The sequence below is a fragment of the Talpa occidentalis genome, unplaced genomic scaffold (genome assembly GCF_014898055.3).
Source record: "Talpa occidentalis isolate TD23 unplaced genomic scaffold, MPIMG_talOcc4v2.1 talOcc4.13, whole genome shotgun sequence".
Lineage (NCBI taxonomy): Eukaryota > Metazoa > Chordata > Mammalia > Eulipotyphla > Talpidae > Talpa > Talpa occidentalis.
In genome coordinates, this window is record NW_023601322.1 from 99,471,231 (window position 1) to 99,493,324 (window position 22,094).

General features: G+C 48.8%; 1 long non-coding RNA gene across 1 annotated transcript; it reads left to right on the forward strand.

Annotated features, from left to right (window-relative positions):
• Positions 1-19,060: 19,060 nt before the first annotated feature.
• LOC119243666 (uncharacterized) lies at positions 19,061-22,049 on the forward strand. The gene is made up of 3 exons (XR_005124791.2): positions 19,061-19,204; positions 19,324-19,399; positions 21,997-22,049. It is a non-coding gene; the product is annotated as an uncharacterized LOC119243666 (long non-coding RNA).
• The last annotated feature ends 45 nt before the right edge of the window (positions 22,050-22,094 follow it).

Sequence of the window (22,094 nt, forward strand, 5' to 3'; positions counted from 1 at the left end):
GAGGTTTGGAGGCAGCGCAGGGGTAGCTGGTGCATTTCTGCATCAACACTGCATTTGTATAGTAACAGGAGGTTGCGTTACAGCCAAGTACTTAAAGATCATTGGGGAAAGCGATGGTAGGATCTCTGTCCCTATTGTTACATTTCAATCTCAGGCACGCACTCATCTTCATACATATTTTAACAAGTTGTATTAATTAATTGCATGAATGTGATCTATCACTGAGATTAGTTTTCTGTTTGTGTGAACAGAAATACCAGTTTCGGAATTTATGTCATCATCAGTGAAACCCCAGCCTTGTGTGTGCAGCTTAATCCTCAGGATCACAAACGCCTTTACTGCACTCCCTCGAATTTTACCTTTGCTGTACCTGTCTCCCAGCCCCAAATACTTATTGACATTCTATATGAATGTCCTTGAGATGGTTCTTCTTAATGAAACAGCAATAAGTTCTAACATTTTATTGAGTTTAGTCAATAACAGATTACTTGATATATTAACAATCATATGCCGGTTGGGGTCAAAACTTTGTCAATATATCTTTTTTTTTTTTTTTTATAGAGGCATGTTTTTATTTATTTATTTATTATATTTGTTTGTTTTGTTTATACATGCACTGGGTACAGTCAGAAGCGCGGGAGGGTGAGAGAATTCACCAGAGCCAGAGCGGGGAGCAGAGCAGGCAGAAGGGCTGAAGTACACTGCTGAGGGGAGCAGCGGGCGGCAGGAGAGGTCTGCGCACCATGTGGGATCCTCCTCCGGTGGCCGGGGAGCAGCCGGGGATCGAACCGGCGCCGCAGAGACCGTGGGCAGCTTCGCAACCCAGCGCTCAACCGCTGCGCCACCGGGGAGGCCCTGTCAATATATCTTAACAGCTACTATGTCAGCAACTCTGAGTTCACACTCTACCATATTTCTGTGGTACCTATTATCATTTAGGAAGTAAACGTACAACCTTAGTAATGTCACAAAAAAATCACCAGTGCTCGTTTATGTACAAAACTAAACAACTATAGTTTCTAGTATCCAGTTATATATTTTAATAGCTAACTTGTATTTTGCCTCCATCAGTATTCCTGCAGTCGTTCATCTTTCAAAACAGCCTATTTGGAATTGCCATAGTTTCTATCCCAAAAAAAACCCAACTAAACAAAAAAACCTTCTTATACCTTCTCTCCTCCATGACACCGGAACAGGGCAGGGGTGCGAATCTGGGGCTTAACGCGAGAAGCGATGAACCACAGGCAAGAGAGTTCAGTCCATGAAGCAAGAGCTCAAGTGCATGCAGAAGTGTCTGCCCAGAGCCTTTTTATTTGCTGTTTATGGTAATCTCTAAGTGATAAGAGTACAGGCATTTTTTATTTCATTTTCCCTATTTTCCAGGTTTACTATGGTAACTATGTATTATTTTTATTTTATTCTCCGCACCAGCTTCCTTTCCAGGCCCTCATGCATTCTCTTAGCCTCACAACCCTCATTTTTTTATTATTGCCCCCTAGTTTTTATAACTATTTTACTCTGTCAAATCTTGCACTGTATAAATCTACATTATTCATCTTTGTGACTTGCTTTACTGCACATAATTCCCTTGAACTCCTTCCACTGTGCTGGAAATGGCTGCATTTCATCTCTCCTTATGGCTGAATAATATTCCTCCTATGGACAGACCTCATCTTCTTAATCCAGCCTCTATCAGTGGGCTCTTAGGTTGTCTCCATGTCGCAGTTATGGTAAATAGTGCTGCAGTAAACATGGTCGTGCACATAGTTTTGTTTTGTTTTTGTTGTCATCGTTATTGTGTTGATGGTTCCATGTTCTTTGGATAGGTGCCCGAGAGTGGGACTGCTGGATCATATGGTATTTCCACTTTGAGTTTTTTAAATAAATCCAGATTGCTTTCCATCATGGCTGCACCAGTTTACATTCCCACCAGCAGTGTAGTAAAGTTCCTCTTCATGGCGTCGTCTTTTTAAAGTAAATTTTCTGTGCCACTTAATACAAGGGGAAACCAAGAGCACTGACTGTGAAAGAAAATACCCATCAGGGCGTAGAATTCTAGAGTCTTCTTAGCCTGGCACAGTTTGATGCGCCACACTGCTTGTTCTGTCCTGTAGCTTTCTCAGACAGCTTTCTCCTTCTGAGGCCACATGGCCGTCAGCTGCCAGGGCTGGGTTACCTGTGGGCCAGGACATGTCCTGATAGACTAGCGCCATCAGGCCCTGCCATGGGTGCGCCAACCACAGCACTGCTACATGTGATGCGTAACCAAGTTCTTTCCGGAACAAAACGGAAAACATTTTTCGTTTAAGATACTTGATCCACAGTAACATTCTCACAGGTATTGGGCAAACGCTTCCCCATTGGGCTGGGTAGAGTGCTGGGGAATAGCTTGCCACATGGCAGAAGGTGGTGGTGAAAACCACAGGATCTGTTGTTTCCTCCAGGGGTTTCTAATAGGGCCGAGTAGGCAGAGGGGCTGCAGGAGCACTGGATAGCTCTTCTCTTCTGCAGGGTGCTGTAAGAAGTCACGGGTCACTCGCTAGTGCCCTGTGGATAATGGTTCATAGTGAAGTGGCAGGTGTGGTGGGGGAATTGCATGAGCTTCAAGGTCCAGGATATTTAGTCTTGTCAGCTAACGCTGGGGGGACTAATTTGTCCAAGTGCCATCCTGCTGTGAGGGTTCACTCAGCCCTCCCCTGTTCGCGCAACCCAGCCACACTGTTCCCGGACTCTGTGCTGGCTCCTGGCTTGCGAAGGTCCACCCAAGCCTCACGACCACCTCCTCTTCTGTGTCTCGTCGGCTTCTTATTCCTGGTGAAACTCTGCCAGTCTTTCAAGTTCACTGCACACCATGGCTTTCTGCATCTCTTTGCCCAAAAGGAAGGATGAAAGTAGTTTGTTAGGGATAGGACAGAGGCACAGGTAGGAAAAGGGATGGAGCTGCAGCACTGAAGAGAGAGTGAGAGCGGTTGCGGTTGCTAGCAGCCATGAGGGGATGGCAGTGTGGAAGGTGAGTGCAATGAATGAGGGAGTAGGAAGTTCTGAACGGTTTGATGACAGATGATGGATGGGTGGATAGAGAGACAGCAGCTGAATGTCTCCATGTATCAGCAGCTCTATATCCAGTCAGGGGAGGGCGGGGAGAAGGAAGTAGAATGCTAACACTTTCTACCGCCCTGGGTTGAAAATTTAAACATGAAATGTTGTTCGGCAAATAAACATTCAGTGGCCAAATTTTCACACAATATAATTGTTCTCCTGGAACTCTCCCACACATACAAAATGTTTATACTTCAAAAGGCACCTTTGTACTTCATACTTTTGTTTTCTTAGGTTTTCGCCAACATACTACATTTTGGAGTATTCCAATATGGAAAAATGTAAGCATTCTGGTTAAGTTAGTAGCAGGGAAATTCTTCCAGATAAATTTTTTTTCAGTGTTCACTTGTCCCAGAAGGGATTTAAAATTGTTTTTTCCCCCTCAGATGAGAATCAAATTAATCTAAGAAACATAGTTTTGACAACATAATTTAATTGATTGGAGTCAGGAATTGCTCTCTTTCGCCCACTATAATTTTTTCTTATTTATAATTTGAGAGTTCCAGTGTCTGTAATTGGTAGTTGGATTTCCCGTAAGTGAGATGGCCAGAGGGGCACTGCCGGGGCCACGGTGGTGGCAGTGTTGGTGGAAGGTACCATCTTGCTCCAGGGTTTCTGGCCTCCACCAAAGAGCACGATGAACTGTTTCTCCCAAAACTAATGAGACGGAGGTGATTTCACACAATGTCCATAATGGTTGAGCCTTCCCCGTCCCGCCCCCTGCCCTCTGACCCCTAAGCCCTCTGACCTGACTCAGCTTGGTGAAACCCCTGCACAGTGCCCAGGGCAGAGCTGAGCTGGGGACCCAGCGTCGGTGAGTCTGAGGATGGACCCTGCCCACTGGGGAGCACCAGTGACCAAACCCATGTGGAGAAAACTTTGGCAGAGACAACTTCACGTTTTATAAATCTCCCTGACACAGCTTAACCCTTTCAGCCACTCCCCTGAAGATGCAGTCGCTGTGCCCATCAGCAGGGTGTGAAGTCACACCTTCCAGGGGACGCCTCGGAGCCATGTCCTGCGAGCATCTCACGAAAAATTACGCAAGTGGTGGCAAAACCCCGTGTTCCCCTGCTCTCCTTTGTCTGTCAGCTCTACGTGGCCCCGGAGGACCTCACAGCTGCCACAGTGTCAGCACCAGGGAGGGGGGTGACCAGTGTGACTGTGGGCTGAACGGGCTGTGACCCTCTGCTCCGAGGGCTTTGTCTTTCCCCAGAGAGCACATGTGTCCCCGCAGGTTCTAGTTGATCTTAAAGGACTCTCTGAGGTTTTAGATATAAAAGGAGTTGGAAAGCCAATCCAGATTGTTCTCTCTTTGTTATAAAACACAGGACTGCTGTCAGCAGGTGTGGTGCTGGCGACACTGAGCACGCACCATTGGGGACTCAAAGCTGCAATAAAACAGCGATGGTAACGTTCCCCACCTGAGGTGATTTTGTAGGCTTTCACTGGCACTGACTTTGTGCTGATTTTCTTCCCCAGACAAATTCTTCAGGATCACCTTCCTCCTCGGAGCAGCCTCCTCTTGGGGCTTAAGAACAACTTGCTCTTTTGCAGGAAGATGGGCCTCAGGTGGCAGAAGAAGCTCCTGTGTGGGTTCGTCTGGCCCTGAGCTCTGAGAGGAGGTGGCACCTCTCGGGACTGTTTCCCTGCGGGAGCTCCATGAAAGTTCAGCATTCCCTTGCTTTTTGAAGTGTGTGTCACAGAAATTCAGCTCCTTCATGAACCATGGACCCCGTGTCCAGCCCCACCCTTGCACCTGGGCACACCCACCGGCCCTGGGCGGTGGGACGCAGGTGCTGGCCACTGCAGAAGGACATCCTCAGCTCACCCTTGGCCTTTGACGACTGGGCAGTTTACAGGGTTCTCAAAGCAAACATGGAAAATTGACCCTGTTGAGCTGCATGATTTCTGTGGGACTTCCTGGGTCGATGAATAGCAAACTATTTCCAGAAATCACCTGCAAGACTTCAGGGAAGCACAACACTAACTACTTCTGAAGCATGGATTTCTGTTTTGTCATGGGAAACATCTTGCGTGAGACGTATGTGGTTGCCAGCACCCGTAAGCCCAAATGCTGAGAATCTGTAGAGGAATTAAATTCTGTAGATATTGACCATGAATACCTCCAATCACTGACCGTGTTGGTAATATTGAAATCCTCAGAATATAGATGAGATAAGTCAACTGCCATCAACTTCATCAAGAAAATAGAGAGCTAATGAGTGAAAAAAAGTAATAGGAACTTTGCAAGGATCCATGTAATTTTGAGTTTAAATTGGTCTGTGACAGAAACTCATTTGTTCCAGAGCTCTTCCTACAGTTAAAAATAAAATTTGGAACTACTAGGATGTTCCCTTGTAGGGGAAGTTGGACAAATAGTGGTACATGAAGACCCTGGAAAATTACATAGTGATTCAAAAGGAAACATTAGATCTATGGCAATTGTCTGGGACAGAGTCCATGATTATAGGGAGGGAGGAAAGCAAGATGCAGAGATGAATACATAATGTGAGCCCTTCCGCAGGTTGGATTTTCCAGGAGGCAGACTCTCGCGTGGAGTTTAGACTTTAGAATATTCACTAGGAAGTATTTTAGAGTCAACACCTGTGAAAGGGAGATGAGCTGAGAAACAGGCCTACCTAGAGTGCTGGCTGGCCCCCGGCCAGGGCTAGAACTGAAATGGGCCAGCAGAGTGTCCTTGCATCGCCCAGAACGGCCAGTAAGTCAACTCTGACCAGTCTCAGGCCCTTGATGGGGCTGCAGGACTTGGGGTGACGTTGGGTGGGGCTGCTGTCTGCAGTGGAGACTGTCCCCAAAGAGACAGGGGGCTGAGGGCATCGCTAACTGCAGTTCCCTCTGGTGGGGCCTCTGTCCATCTCAACACCTGAAGCAAATGATGCCAGAAAACCCAGGGGGCATCAGAATATGTGTAACTGATGATACAGGTGTGGACAAAGAATATCACCTGGATGGGGAAGGAAGCAGTGGGGCTGCAGGTAGTACAAGTAATCACAAAATGGAGATGTCAGCACTTCTAGGTCTGGAGCCGGGGGAGAGAGTGAAGCTTTGTGACCAGGATGCTGCCCTTTGCCTCTTGCCTGCTGTGCATGCTGCGGTCGTCCCTTTGGTGGCTGCTCCTGGTCTCCCTTCCTGGCCACCTCTCTGCTGTTGCTGTTCATCCTGATACTTCCTGCCGGTTTCTGACAGGTCAGCGCTGCCACCGGCCCCTAGTAGCTAGTCCCACCAGGTCCCCAAGCCTGGTGACTCCCGGCATCTCTGGCTGTTGCCCCAGCTTGGGGACGTTAGCCACCTCGACCTTCTCAGACACGCCCCACGCCTCTCCCTAGCCATGCTCGTATGTGCCCTTGGCGGGAGGGATGGTTCTTGTGCTGGTAGAGGTCGGGAGATGTCCTCACCAGTGTGTCCACGGGGTGCTCACCCTGCCACAGCTGTGAGCCCCACAGGCCAGCACTCTGCCTGGCCGATGGCAGCCTCTAAGCTCTCAGGAGCCGACCCAGCCCCTGGGCACCTCCATGCCCACCCCAGGGACTCTACATCCATGTTACACCCTGTAACCAGGAGGGTACTCAGCACACGGTCTCTGATCTAGCACTCTCCTGGCTCCAGCTGGTGTCACTGGCTCATTCCCCTTCAGCTTGCAATCCCTGCTGCTCTGGACCAGTCCATTCCCAGAGGGCTGGGCTGTGGATTAACCCTATTCCTGGCTGAGCATCCAGGGTGAGAGAGAAGAAGGGCGCACCCTGGGGACAGCTGTCCCTTTGGTCTTGCAGGGAAGAAGGTAATAGCAGGTGTATCACCTTGACCATCTCAGAGGGCTCAGAGGGTGCTTGGAGGCCCCTAAGCCCAGATATCCACACTCCTGGTTTCAGAGCTCTGCCCTTTCCTAGTCTGAGACCTGACCTTGACGGGGCCAACCTCCCAGAGGTGAGGATTCCACCCTCTGAAGAGCTCTATTCCTTTTGAATGAAATGCCGAGTCTCCGGCTTTTGCTTCTCACTAGCCACTGAGTCTACACTTCATTCTTATTAGTGACTAATCACCTTTTGACCTTCTTCTCCCAACATGTCAGTGGCCCCAGCCTTCGGAGACCTCAGCACTACTGTCACCTCTGAAATTCTCAGACTCAAATTTCAGAGAGAACAGTAACTTTTTTCTCTCACCAGCCTCCTTATTGCCGCTTTGGTTTTACTTCTGTATGATACCATTTCAAATACATAATAGGCACTTCTAGTTTCTGTTTTTCCACATAAAGTTTCCCACATGGTAAACTATAAGATAAGCATGTTCTTGAGGCCTGAATGAGTGGAGGCCAATTGTGGGGTTGTTCCGAGCTCAGGAATAGCAAGGAGTCTGGTGTCTCCTGCCACCCCAGTGGGCGCTGGGGATGACTCTGCCTTGAGCACAGCCTTGGGGGGCCTGGCAGTTTCTCTCGGGCCTCGCTGGGCCTCCCAGCCTCAGGACCCCCTGGCCTCTGCGGGCCACTCAGCAGTCAGGGGTGCCCTTCCTTGTCAGATTTCCCGCCATGGTCTTGTTTCCTGTGGCTCTTTCTGAGTTACCTGCCTGTCTCCTGCAGCCTGTCTGTGTGGGCTCGCACGCCACACACTCTGCTTAGTCTTCCCACGTCCGCTTCGCAGCAGGCATCTGAATCTAAAATACTCTGAAGAAACAGAATGGCTCCCCTCCCTCTGAATCATCCTCAGTGCAGGTCAGAGGGATCCTTTCCAAATACGACAAAGTTCATTGTAAGCATCTTGTCCTCAAAACACGTAATGGCCTAGGCCTCCCCTGGTGGCGCAGTGGTTGAGCACTGGGCTGCGAGGCTGCCTGCAGCCTCTGCAGCACCGGTTCGTTCCCCGGCCGCTGGCGAGGGTCCCACAAAAAACAAAACAAAACAAAACAACATGTAATGGCCTCTTTCTATGACGAAGTGAGCCTTTTCTTCAGCACAGCATTAAAGGTTACGTGCGGGCTGACTCCGTCCTTCCCTGGCTCATTTCCCTTCCCTCTTTCTCTCCTGGGGTCCTCATTCAACAGCACACCCTTTGTGGGCTCTGGACACTCTCAGGCCTCCCACATCTGCTGACGCCAGTTCCAGTGGGGCTCAACCTCACACCGAATGCTCCTCCTCCTCTTCCCTTGTCAGTGTCCTGCCCCCCCTCCCCCCAAAACCAGACCAAGGACGACAGGACTCTGGCGAGGCCTTTCTTAGGCGCTCACAGTCTCTCCAGCTTCTTGCTGTTAAGTCCTAGCCATACTCCCAGTATAGAAGTTTCCAGAGTCTGTTTTTTTTTTTGTTGTTACGATTTGCCTATTCATTAAAACTCTTATTTTTTAAGAAGTGAGGGAATTGTCACGAGATCTCTGTGTTTCCTCCTTGTCTGCGTTCTCTCTACTAGATTACTCGGTTCTCACTCCCTCAGTACTTGGCGCTATGCCACACATAGAACTGGTGTTTAAGAAATGTGTGCTCAATTAAGGTGGGGTAGGGACGAATCCAGGCTGCAGGGGAAGGCTTAGTCGCCACCAGCTGATAGGGAGATGATTGCAGACAGTAAGTTCTACCAGGACAGAGCTTGTAAACTGTTTTGTCTTTGGCAAGTGCTGCAGAAATGCACTGTAGGAACAAGAGGCATGTAGGAGATTTCACACTTTTCTCAACACTTAACCTTGAGCAGCAGACAGGTGTTATGTGAAGGTTGGGGTTTGTCACATCTCAATTCAAATAAATACACTTTTGAGAAAGGGTGTCCATTTTTCTCACCATCAATCCCTAGGAAAAAATCTGAATAGGCACAAAGGAGAAAAATGATTTGCCCAATACAGTATTACAAAAAAAAATTGTAAATCTTCCTTTTATGAACTTTCAAATTTAAAGAAGGCTTATGTGCCTTAATTCTATTCAATTTTTAAATCAATCACTCTTGTGCTGAATATTTTTAAATGAATATGACACTTTGCCTGGATCCCATAAATAAACAAAACGTGCACAGCTTTGTTTATGTTAGGAACCTTCTGCTAAGTGTTGCTTCTATTTATTTACTTTTAAATTATGCCAGATTTTTGCAAATTTGAGTCAGTTTGGGGATCAACTTGAAATTTTAACGACTGGCTATTTACTTTGCTCCTCGTGTACCTTGCAAATATGTTAAAGTAATGTTTTCTTAAGGGCCAGCAGAAGGTGTAAGAGGAAATGACTCATGGTGGACTTAATTATGGAAATGGATGTGCCAGAACCTAGAATGGTTACTATTTCTCTTAATTTCTTTGAACTTCCTTGTTGTCTTTGCCTTTCCTCACACCCTGAGTTCTTAGCCCCGTCTCTTATTGCTTGAACTCAACTGTGCCCCGCTTGGCATAGCACGAATATTCTAAGATGATGAGCATGAGAGAATTCGACAGGGAGAGGAGACAAACCAAAACTTTGCCCAGGAAGCTTGTGGCTAAAACACGCCTGATTATAGACAAGCATGGCTGAAGTCATAATTCACTGATGCATTCAGGCTAAGGAACATGGTACACTGGCTGCCTTTATCAAACGCCATCTGCGTGATTCGTGATGGCGCTGTTAGCTGTGTCCTCCCGGGGCAGAAATGAGGGGTTAGGGTCACCTGAGGCAACACCGATTCCTGTCTCACCAAGGCTAGGGGTCTGGCATCCTTCGCAGCCATACCCCTTTTTTAATTGAGCCTTGACGGTGTTCGGGCCCCTGTCCTCCACACTGTGCTGGATGCAGGCCTGGTCTCTAGCTGCGGGGAGAGTAGGCGCCTACAGGACCAAGTCAGCCTCGCCTCTCTGAGTGGTAGGTTGAGGTGTGAGCAGGAAACCTGAGCTGGCCTGGCGAGAGCCCAGGAGCCTCAAAGCCTAGTGTTTCGAGGAGATTTTTAAAGACATCCCTTTGCTGTCCTTGATTTTTTTTTTTTTTAATTGCGTAGTTTACTGACTGGCTGTTCTACCCAGAGAAACGGCTGCAGGCAGAGCCGAGATGAGGGGGTCAGGAGAGAAGGGGTGGGAAGAACCGCGCTGCCCGGGACATACCCAGTGCTCCATTCGGGGAGCCGCCCCTACCTGGGACCCTGCCACTTACGGCTTCAGTCATCTCCCTTCTCTCCATCTTGAACAAGTGATTTCTGTTTCCAGAAGGAAAGGACACGCGCTGCGGCAGCCGCGTCCCTGGAGGTGAGCTTGCGCCGGACGCCGCTCCAGGCTTGGGCGCTCGCAATTTGGTCAAGGGACTGGGCCTGTCAATTGATGTTATCTTTGGGTGACAGAGCTGCTCTTTGTCGCTGATACGAGATTGCCAAAATTGACAGGAATAGAACAGCTTTAAGAATAGAAACACTCAACAGGAAATGCCATCATCTCATCACGCATTTCCAAAGAGCCAAGTTGCAGTCAGGTTAAAACAACTGCTCTTCCTAGCAGACCCCCCAGATAAAATTCTGATGGTGGCAGTGGGAGACTGGGGTATGTGGGGTACGGATGGGGCCTCCTCTTTCAAGGAGAAAGGAGTTGTCACCCCCCTCCCTGAGAAAAAAAAAAAACATGACATCATTACAAACATCGATGAATGTTACTCTTTCGTTTGTTAACTTTCAATTAAACTAGCTCCCGGGTCGGCTACAGTGAGTAGACACTATTTATATTTAGATATTTTTTATATCCCATTTCAAAGGTCGTTCTTTTTGGAGTGGGATTTAGGTGAATATGGGTAAAGGTAAAAGGGGGTAAAGATAAAAATGAAGATGATTTTAAGCTTAATGTTAGTATGGTCCGACAGGTTTCAGAGGTGCTGGAATGCTAATTTTTTAATACTGATTCAAGTGGCTCTGCCATGCGCTGCTTCGCCTAGTTGACACGTAGCTCGGGCACTGGCCAGGCCATTTCTGCTCCCTGGAATGCCGCGTGTGCTGGGAGCCCAGAGGTGGCTGGGCCAGCAGAGCCGCGGCCTGCGTCAGCCCCCACGTGCAGAGCTGTGTGGCTGGCCACGAGCTGCTGGCGCAGTGTCCTCACAGGCCCCAAGTGGTGAGTTTCTGTGCTTAGGGAGGTGGTCAGGCGCTAGAGAAAGGGCATTCTCAGGAGAAGGGGGCCTGGAGACCCCATCCTAGCCTCTCACTGCAGCTCCAGCAGCTCTCTGGGGAAGGAACGTGCACAGTATTTTCAGACCTCCCAGGTCACCTAGCACTGTAGTGTTGCCCCCAACCAGAGGTGCTGGAGCCCGGCTTCCGGGGTGGCCTGCACCTGGCATCTCTGACTTGAGGGACGTGGTGGTAGAAGCTGTTTATTCATGTTCTGGGGGAGCACTGGGGTCTTTGGACTCAGGGGTGTCTGAGCACTCCAGGGCGATGAGGCAAGTGAGGGGGCAGAGGCAGAGCCTGTCACCCCGGGTAAGTCCTAAGCACAACGGCCATGGACCTGGGGAGCAGCTGCAGGTGTGGTGTTCACTCTGGAGAAGTGAAGTCAGAGGGTGAAGACAAATACCTCTGGTGTCGCTCGTTTGTGGCTATAAATAACCAAAGCAAACAAACTGGCAAGGCCCAGCGAAAATCATTCTTCAACTCTCTGGAAATGCACTGCTTCCCAGAGGGGTGGGGGGAAAGGCACAGGGAGGGGAGGTGATGGGGCCGTGGCCCCCAGCTTGGAGGAGGGAGAAAAGCGGGTACACACGTGGAAGGTGGGCCTGTGCTCCCAAATTGATAGTCATGAAAGCGATGGGCAAATCAATCAGATTAAGGGAAAAAAAGAAAGGAATTAAGTAAAATTAAGTCCTATGTGAGGAGGGGAGTTGTGATTTCCAGGTACTTTCTTTTTGGTGGTGCTGTTCTACTAGGTAGCTTTAGCATTGCTAACATTAATTAAACCTCACAAACCCTGAGAAATAGGTAATTACTATAATTAAACTGATATTCCAGATCAGTAAATGAGATTTAGAATATCCAAGGTCGCAGTGAGATTGAGATTGCGTGGCCCACTTTGGCAGACAAACTACATGTTCTTTGGACATATTACCCCACCAAAACGGGCTCTCCTAGCTCCTCTCTCTGATATGATGACAGGATAAATAAACTTGATCATTGAGAAGTTAAATTGGAAGCTGATTAGGGAAACTTAAAGACAATAGGAAAAATATCTAAATGAACAATCCATATTCCATAAACATATAATATGCAAATTCCATTTCAATTAATTGCATTTATTTAAAATTTCCATTTTAATTGCTGGTTTAGCTAAACGCGTCAGCAAATCAAGAAATCAATGCACGTAGGGCATTCTCCATACCACACAACCGCATAGAAAAGACTGTCATCAGTTTGGAAAGAAAACACAGCAGACAGACAGAAGGAACTCTTCTTGTTGCTATAACTACGGCATAACAAAGGTCAGCACTGGAGAAAAACCTCCCTGGATTGAACGGTAACAACTCAGGGATATTATCTTGAATTCTTCCTTTCCACAAAGAAAGATAATAATCCTTTATTTTAAAAAAGGGTTAATTGAAGATAAACCAAAATCATGGAAGCATCATTTTAAAAATCAAGCATAAAAATGATTTTGATTTGAAGTGTAACATTGGTGGTGTATCAGAGACCTATGTCTTTGCACATAGGATTTTTAGCTTAGATTGGAAGTCAAAATCTTAAATTCAGAAGGGGAAAAACAATCTCAAAAATTTCTGAGAAATTGTCCTTATTTTGTTTGAAAACAGCAAATTCAAAAATAGTTTTGATAAATATTATACAAAAGTTTTAAATAAATGTAATTTTGAAGTTTTACAGAGCTTTAAAAAAAGTATGACTTTTATTTTTTTTTAAAGATCTATTTATTTATGCATACCAGAGCTGGGGTACAGGCCAGAGAAGCGGGGGTGGCGGGGGGGGGGGGCGGTGAGAGGATTCAGCAGAGACAGAGCGGGGAACAGAACAGGCAGACTGACTGAAATCCACTGCTGAGGGGAGCAGCGGGCGAGACAGGAGAGGTCTGATGCACCATGTGGGTTGCTCCCTGGCTGGCCGGGGATCAAACTCATGGTGAAGAGGCTGTGAATTGCTTCACCGTGCAGTGCTTAACCCCTTGCGCCACCAGGGAGGCCCCCCCCAAAAAGTATGACTTTTTTAAAGCCTAATAATGTGTCTTTATGAAATGAGTTTTAGAAACTGTTTCACTGTTATAATTCTTGGAGGTTGTGTGTGTGTTTCATTTTTCTAATGACACGAGTCCTGTCTGGTGGTTTGGGGGTTCAGAAGCTCAATTACAAAATTTCCAGTCTGCGTCCCACCTTCACTGTAAACCAGAACCTGCCGCCTGCAGGGTGGTCCAGGTCCAGAGAACACTGGCCAGACCTGGCCAGTACGGGGCACTGCGCAAGGACACCGGGTTCACCAGACACCCAAGCTTGGTATGGCTTTATTGTGATCTGCCTATCCCAAGAGGTACATGTTGCCCCACAGCTGAGGTGCTGTATGCTGGGAGGAAGGCAGGTACAGGTGGCCTGGTACCCCCTAAGAGCCACTGGGACTCAAATGACAAATTTGTGTGCAGACCTTTTAGTGGCAAGAGCTACACACCCCAACTTGGTGTTTCTGTTTCTTTGTTTTTTTTCACCAGTCATTGTTGTTTTTTTTAACAAATAATTCATTTATTTTTTCACCTTCGAGTCAGTATGTTGAAAAACTAATCTGGAACTTACTGCTGGGTTTGCTAATAATCCAGTGACCAAAGCACACCAAATCTTTATGGTAAGCTGCAAGGAACTCTCTCGCTCTCATCAGAACCAAGCCCAGGCTGGGGCCCGTGAAGACGTGTGGTGGCTCCGCGCCTCCGTCCACGGTATTACACTTGTGCGGCGTCTGTGTTTGGGGGCAAATCCTATCGCACTGCCTTGGACTACCAGACGTGTCACTTTATAGAAACGACAATTTACACAATGAGGAGTGCCATGAATTAATGAGACTGGGTCCAAACCCTCCCCCCCCAAAAAAAAAAATTATTCTTGCAAAGAACAATTCTAAAAATGAATGCTCAGGGTCATATGTGGTACTTATCTGTCTGGTGTGCCACGTCTGTGTAGAAGAGGTGACGGCATGTCCCTGACCAGCAGAGGCGATTTGAATGTGGTGCTAATGAGGCCAAGGTAATAGGTTTAACCCTGTGAACCCATTATTTTCATTAACCTCGATAATCACAGATTTCATCCCTAACAGTGGCCAGCCATCCCATAAACATCCTGTTAGTCATGAAAGAGACATGGCAAGAGTGCAGATCGCCTCAGACAGTTATTACCGCTGGGAACGGCAGCTCCGGCACCCGGCCTGCTGCTGACGGGTTGAGAGGACCAGCCTCCACGGCGGAGGTCAGTGCTGTGCTAACGATGCATCGATATTTAATTAGAGGTGAAAGAAAATAACAGGTGTGCAGCATATTGATTTTAAGAACTAATTTCATCAAATCCCACTTGTTGAGTCACCAAGAAAATCTCTGAAAATGTCCTTAAAAATGTTCAGGGGCCTCCCTGGTGGTGCAAGGGATTAAACACCGCACTATGAAGCAATCTGCAGCCTCTGCAGCACGAGTTCCATCCCCAGCCGTCCAGGGAGCAACCCACATGGCACAGCAGACCTCTCCTGTCTCCCCCGCTGCTCCCCTCAGCAGTGTATTTCAATCAGTCTGCCTGTTCTGTTCCCCGCTCTGTCCCTGCTGAATCCTCTCACCCCCACCTCTACCCACCCCCCCTCCCCGCATCTCTGGCCTATACCCCAGCTCTTGTACACATAAATAAATAAATCTTTCAAAAAAATGTTCACTTGGGGGGGGTTAAGATAGCTGGTGATGTAACGAGGCATCGTAAGCCAAAGGTCTCTCTTCTGTCACTAGTACCACCTTCATCTTTCTTCTTAGCTTATGGCTCGAGCGTTTTCCAGGAGCAGGGGTGTGGGAGGGTATCTGCAAGGCGCCACAGAGGATGCGGACCTGGAGATGGCACCCGTTGGAGAGGCCCCTTGGTGGCATCTATGAGTCATGCAGTACTGTCCCTGTCTGAGGCAATGGGGAGCTCAGCTCCACAGACGTGCCTGCTGCTCTCCTCACTTCCTGAGTCAGGATGAGAGGAGCCTGCCATGTGCCTCAAGATAGGGGCGCCAAGCAAGTAAGACAGCATCCCTGACGCCAAGGACCACGACTCTGGTAAAGAAGACAGATGCGTGAAGTCCCAGGTTTCGACAGTCAAAGGAGAGCTAAAGGGGTTCCCCTCCCTTTTCTGCTGGTACGAGGCCTCTGAGGGGCATGGCTGCTTTGTGATCACTTCCAGGGCAAACTCCTGTGGGAAGAGGCCCTGGCAGACAGACCTGTGGGTGCTCAGCGCGAGAGATCTGGAGTGCTAGCTGCAGGAGGCTGCACCCTGCTCGCCTGTGCGGTGGATGGCCTTTGTGACTCATGGAGGCCCCTTTTGCTGGAGCGAACAGGCTCCTCTGGGTCTTGAAAACACCCGCAGACAGACTCTAAGGCTCCCTGGCCTTGTCTCTGGCCGGTTCATTTCAGGGAGGTGGCATTTCCTCTGCCTGTGCTACTTCTGCTTCTTTGAGTCTTGAGGAAATTCTCGTGTGAAGAGTCTGGCCCCGGCTTGGCAAGCCTACACGTATTGAAGAAAGCGTAATTGGTTCATAGTCTCAGTCTTTCCACGAAGTCATTAGCTGCTGTAAGTAGTTATCTCTAAGGGTAAGACACTCCCCGGGGAGGAGGACTCTGCAGGCCTGTGGTCTGGTACCTGGGCCAGCAGCTCATTCTCCTGCAGCACTACTCCTCGGGGCACGGCCAGTGGGGTAGACCAGCGCTCCCTTGGGACCAGCCAGGTCCAGGGTGGAAGGAAAGCGGACGCCTGCATCTCTCAGGGAGCACCTCCTCCCACCTGAGAGTCCCACCCTGGGGACAGTCACCTGAGCAAAGACACATCGCCCTGGTTTGTGCGTTGCTATATCTTGGAGTCTCTTAATACCAGATGGCTCATTTGGGCCAAGATTCCAGCTTCATGGGGACCATGTCGCTCAGGATGGGACGTGGCAGCCCTTCAACACCACACAAAGTTTCTGCCGAAATTTTTCCGGTGATATCCACGTGGAATTTTAATTTTCCCGTGAAGATCTCAGTGAGACCCCTGTATTCTTCAGCTTTGAATTACAAGAAGCAGAATAAAGGCACAAGCCCCTTCCAGGTAAATGGAGCCGTAGCAGGCATTTTGCAGATGACACGACCCTTAAGTTGATGATGCTCAGAACATGGATCTGAAGGGGGTTACCGAGGACTAAGTGTTCTCAGCCATCATTACAAAAACCATGGCGCGTCATCCCGGAGAAGATGACAAAGGATGTGCCACATGGCAGAGACCCTAGGGGCCAAGCTAGTGTTATAAGAAGGTGAGAGGTGTAGCAGAAACATGGTGTTCCCCTCTGTCCCACGCAACTAACGAAGCGGTCGGTTTCCTGGGAAAGGCAGCGGATGTCCTAGACGAGCCAGGAGAGGATTGTTCATAATGCCAAATGTTTAATTAATGTCATATTACTGAGAGACCTATGGCCATAATTAAAGCAAAGGTCCCAGTATGCAGAGGGGGTTTATTGATTAATTAATAATTGATAGTGAGACTAGGGTAGAGGTGTTAAGCTCAGGGGTCTGCAGATGGACAGGGCTGGGTACAAATTTCAACCCTGTTATATATTATACTAATGTTACGATCCAGACCAGGTTGTCTGATTTCTATGGGTACCAATTCCCTCTCTGATAAAATGGAGACAGTAGTAACAGCTACCTCACAGGTGACGGCAAGTAATGCCTTAGTATGGTGTCTGGCTGAGGCCGGTCATTAAGTCTGTAATTATTAAGAGTAAATGTTCTGTAGTTTTTCCTTTATAAACTAGAACACAAATTGGAAATCAGAATTTATTTTCTGTCTTTGGTGATGGTTTCATTTTCAAAGTGAACTTGAAGTATTCGAAAAAGGAAAGTGAATTTGGCATGAAAAAGCATGATGTCTTGATTCGAATTTAAAACTGTTTACATACATACAAATTTCAAAACTTCTACTATGGACTGGTATTTTAAATATCTGGAAAAGATGTTGAATAAGTTATCTTTTTTCTGGTATGCGTCCACTCATTTAAAAGTGCCTGCGTTTTGCTGATAAATTTTTTATGATGTTTGGCTCAGAAAAATCAAACGGAAAATCCCCCTCCTTGGTTTTACAAATAATAACAAAGTATAAAAATATCTTATCAATGAACTGAAGTGATTATTAATCACCCAGCTTTTTTTTTTTTTTTTTTTGGTCTGTAAATGCCAAGTAATGTGCTTGATTGATTTTATAACAAAAACGATTCTGTATAGAAATTGACAAAACATGCCTATTAATGAATGCTTCACAAAACAATGCCCCATGTCAGTTGTTGCCCATCCTCCAATAGCACTGGCACTGGGTGCACCCCAGTTCTTTGCATGCTGTCCGCCTTCATTCAAAAGGTCAAGGTCGACCTTTTGAAACATCAAACATAAAATCCTTTAAAATGTCTTTCAGCGTTTTCATGTTATACAAGGAACAACTCATACTCATTACTTTTTTGAAACTATGCTATTGAATGATTAGCACATGGACTTGAAATTTTAATGTAAAACTTGTTCTCTGCTTTATGGCACCTATTGAAAGAATTTGGGGGTTTTCCTTTTCTGTTTCTATAGCTTCTCTTCTTCGGTCACTGTGATTTTTCTCTTAGGAAAAACTGTCGAAAAAGATTTCTATCTTCCTATCTTATTCCGGAGCCTTTTCCATTAACATGTTCTTCATTTTCCTGGTAGGACAGCATGTAATGGGGACTCTCTCGTTTTCTTGAAGGCAGAAGGGGAGGAGTTAATTCCTCGGTGCCTTGTGAGTGAGTTTTATTTATGCGTGTGACCCGCGGTAAAGAGATTTATCTTCAATTATTAAACTCTGTAGCCATGTGTCAGGAACTCACACCCGCATAAGCTAGATGGATGCAGATATAAAAGTGGGGTTTGCTTAATGAAAGATTGCAATTAAAAACGGGGCAGTCAGGTAGAAATACTGGGGCTACCCGACTTGGGGGGGCGGGGAGAGGCGTGGGGGAGGGAAGGGGAGAGAAAAAATGAAATTGATTTTGCGGGCGGGTCAAGCATCCCGCCATCCATGTTTTCAGCGCTGCGGCTTAGCGGCTTAGCAGTGTTTAAAAGCGCTGCCCGGCGGGAGCACCTGCACGTCCCCCCGCCCCGCGGTGCAGACCCGGGCGACCCGGCGTGGGCCCGCGAGGTCTCCCCGCGGCCGCCGAGCTCCAGCCCCGCGCACGCGGCGGCCGCGCGCCGGGCGCCTGCTGCTCGCGGCCGACCTTGCCGCGTTTCCGCGCCGCCTCCGCCGCCAGCCCGCCAGCCCAGACAAGTTTATTTACACACCCCGCGCCGCACACACCCCCTCGCGCGGGGAGCCGGCGGGCACGCCCTCCGCCGCCGCCGCCGCCCGGCGCTGCCCCGGGAGCGAGCCGGAGCCGAGCGCCGCCCGCGCGCGGGGCCGGGGCCGGGCCGGGCCGGGCCGGGCGGGCGCCGAGGGAGGCGGCGCGGGCGGCGCGGGGCCGCGGCCGCTGCGCCCGGAGGCTCGGAGCGCGCCGCGGCGGCCCGCGTGCGCCTCTTGTTCCCGGTGTAATTTGCAGCCAATCACCAGTGGGTGTCCGCGCCCCTGCGTCCTGCTCACCTCGCGCCGAGCGCCCCCGCCCCGCCCCCGCCCCGCGCCTCCCCCCGGCGCGCGGCGCTCCCCTCCCCCGCAGCCGCACACGCACACACACACACACACAAACACCGGGCGGGGGAGGGCGAGCAGGGCGAGCGGAGAGAGGAGAGGCTCCCCGGCGCCCGCCCGCCCTCCCGCGCACACGGCGACTGGAGACGGACGGAGAGCACCGCGCCGGCGAGGAGAGACCACCGCGAGCAGCCCCGCGCTCCCACACACACGCTCACGCCCGGCTCCCCCACCCCCGCCACCGGCACCGTCTGCTCCTCCTCCTCTCCGCAACAGGAAAAAAAAAGCCATTTACAGGTATTTTTTTTTGATCCGCATATTTATTTCTCCCCCCTCCCCAACAGTTTGTTTACAAGTATTAAAGTTGTAATTGGGAGCTGCCAAGACACATCTGGATTTGTGTTTCTTTGTGTTAGGGGGTGATGTGCAACTAATTAAAGGCAGACTGGCAGCGTCTGCAAATTCTAAGGCTCCCCAAATAAAAAGAGACTGGTAAGTGATTGTTCTTTCTCTTTCTCTGCCTTTTTTTTTTTCCCCCCCTCTTAAATGTTTGCTGTCCGTGGGGATTGTAAAAGTAGATTATGAATGCTGGACTCCAGCAATAAAAAGGCGTCGCTGTATTAATTTATTAATTAATCTGCACCCGCCCCTCCTCCTGAATGTTAAATATGACCTTTGATCTCTGTGTCGCTGGTAGACCAGACATACAATATTAGGTTTGTACAGTCACATTGTTTAAAGGCAGAGCAGGGTCATGAAGTCTGGGTGTCTAATTTAGCTCTGGAAGAGGACTGTAGTTATTTGTGTGTGTGTGTGTGTGAGAGAGAGAGAGAGAGTGTGTGTGTGTGTGGCGTTATTTTTTTTTTTTAAAGAAAATCCAAACAATAGCTGTGGCTTAGGTACCTTTTTCATGCTCCAGAGATGCATCGATTAAACAATAATGACCTGGATAGTGGGCACAGTCATTTTCTACAGTTTCTGGTGGTCTTAAACCTTGAGGGAGGAAGAGGGGAGGCGATGGTAATGAGAAAAGCAGGGAAGCTTCTGTGTGGAAAAAAACACCACTCTCCTCCTCTGAAAGGGGGCTTTGCAATATTTCTTTATTGGGAACAAGGTCAGAGACTAAAATGTAGAAAAATTTCCCTCCACTCAGGGCGATGAGATCTAATGCATGGTTGGCATAACTAGTTTCTCCTGAGTAGCAGTTATGATGGTCGGTGCAGTTACAATGTGATTCGCAGAAACCGAAGCTCGGTGCATATTCTTGCTGCCTTCCCCCACCCCCTCCCAAGCATGAAGAACATTTAGCCAGGAGCATTTGGGGGGCACCCTTTGTATTGCCATCAGGCCTCAGAAGGGAGCAGTTTTCCCTAATGCGAAACCACAGAGGTGGTTCCTGAGTGATTAGGGACTTGCTGTGATTGAAGGATGCCTGCTAGCTTCTAATCCAGCCAGGGGTGAGGTTCCTTATCTTGATTTACTTTGCCTAATAGGGATTTGTTTACATAAACCCCTCTTTTTAGGGCACCTCATCAGTAGGTCTTGAAGTTTTTTGCACTTGGAGTTGGGGCATTAATGGTTCATTAATCTAATTATAAGCATAATTACTATAATTGATATCTATTTTGATCTGAATATTTGAAACTGAGACTGCTGGGCCCTCCTTTAGAATTCCCTGAACTCCACATGCTAGACGGATATGTGGACTTCAGAAGGTGTCACAGGAAGGTATTCTGGCCAAAAAAAAAAAAAAAAAAAATCTGAAACAAAGAAACTGGTTTTTTAGGTTAATATATACTTTATGTCTCTGCTTTACTTCTTAAAAGGCGATGATATAGGGCTCCCTCTGTAATAAACAGCTAAAATACCTCTTCCTAAAGCATAATAATGGCCTGTATGCAAAGAGATGAATGCAAATACCCAGTTGACATTAAACTTTGCTCTGAAAAAGAGCAAAAGGAAAAATCATCTCAATGGTTATTTCTTGAGGTAAACAGCACCTTCAGTCCTCCTCCCGCCCCCCCCCCCCGCCGCCCCCCACCTTTTTGCTCGATGTGAAAACCAGTGACAGTGAGAAATCCTTTTTAAAAAAAGTGCCATGCGTGCCTCTGGTCCTAGACAGAGCCAGGGTTCTCCATCAGGAATTACTAACACTTGGTTCAGAACCTGTGACATGACTCGTTTGCATTTTATTCTGCATTTTATCTGGCCCGTCTTCCTTGCCGTTCCTTTCCCCCTTTTAAACAAGTAGAACGCCGCCCTCTCACCCCCACCCAGCCCCGCCGCCAAATGGCTTGTACAATTGAGACCTGTCCTTGGTCCATTGAATTAAGACCCTAACAGAGCCAGCTGTGCTGGGATTCAAACTAATGACCGCAGACACAGAAGGACACTGTGGCAGCTGGTAGTTGCTTTCCCCCGGCCTCTTCGGCCGGGATTGTCTGCGGGCAGGCTCTGGGCTCTCGGCGGCATTGTGTTTGCTTACAGTTTATACTCGGCTGTATTGTCGACTTTCTCGGTACTTCATTTGCTAATTTCCTGTTCATTTTCCTCATAGGGCCATTGCTGTTCTCTCCTCTACAGCATTTGCATGCCCAGGCTGCGCCCGTTCACACATTTCATAATGTTTAAATGCCCTCTGCTTCTAGGTAGTGTCGCCCTCGCACCCCTGATTTGCATGTCTTTAGCACTCCAGTTGCCCTTTTCCCTCGGCATTTGTCACCCCCGTCTTTCCTCCTTCCCCGGGTACCCCGGCTATTAATGCGTTTTCTCAGGAGGGTTATAAGAATAGGGGGGAGGAGCTGTGGCGTGCAGTGGGGAGAGGGCGAGCGGGCGAGGGAGGGAGGGAGGCGGGCGGGCGGGCGGGCGGGGAGGGAGGCAGGGGGAGGCAGGGGGAGGGAGGGAGGGAGGGGGCGGGAGCGCGGTGGGAGCGTGGGGGAGGGGAGGGGGTCGCGCCTCGACGATTGTTATGCAAACGACCTGACGGGGACGGTGGGGGCTCGCGGTGCCTGCGGTGGGGGAGCGCGGGGACTGTTTGTTTTTCCGCCCGGTCCTCGTGCAGCCCGCTGGAATGACTTTCTTTATTTTAGTTGTGGCAGTTGGAGGATAATGCAAAGGACGACGCCGCCGGGGACCTCGCCGAGCGCGGACATGCGCCCCAGCGCGGAGTAGCGCGGGCCTCCAGCTC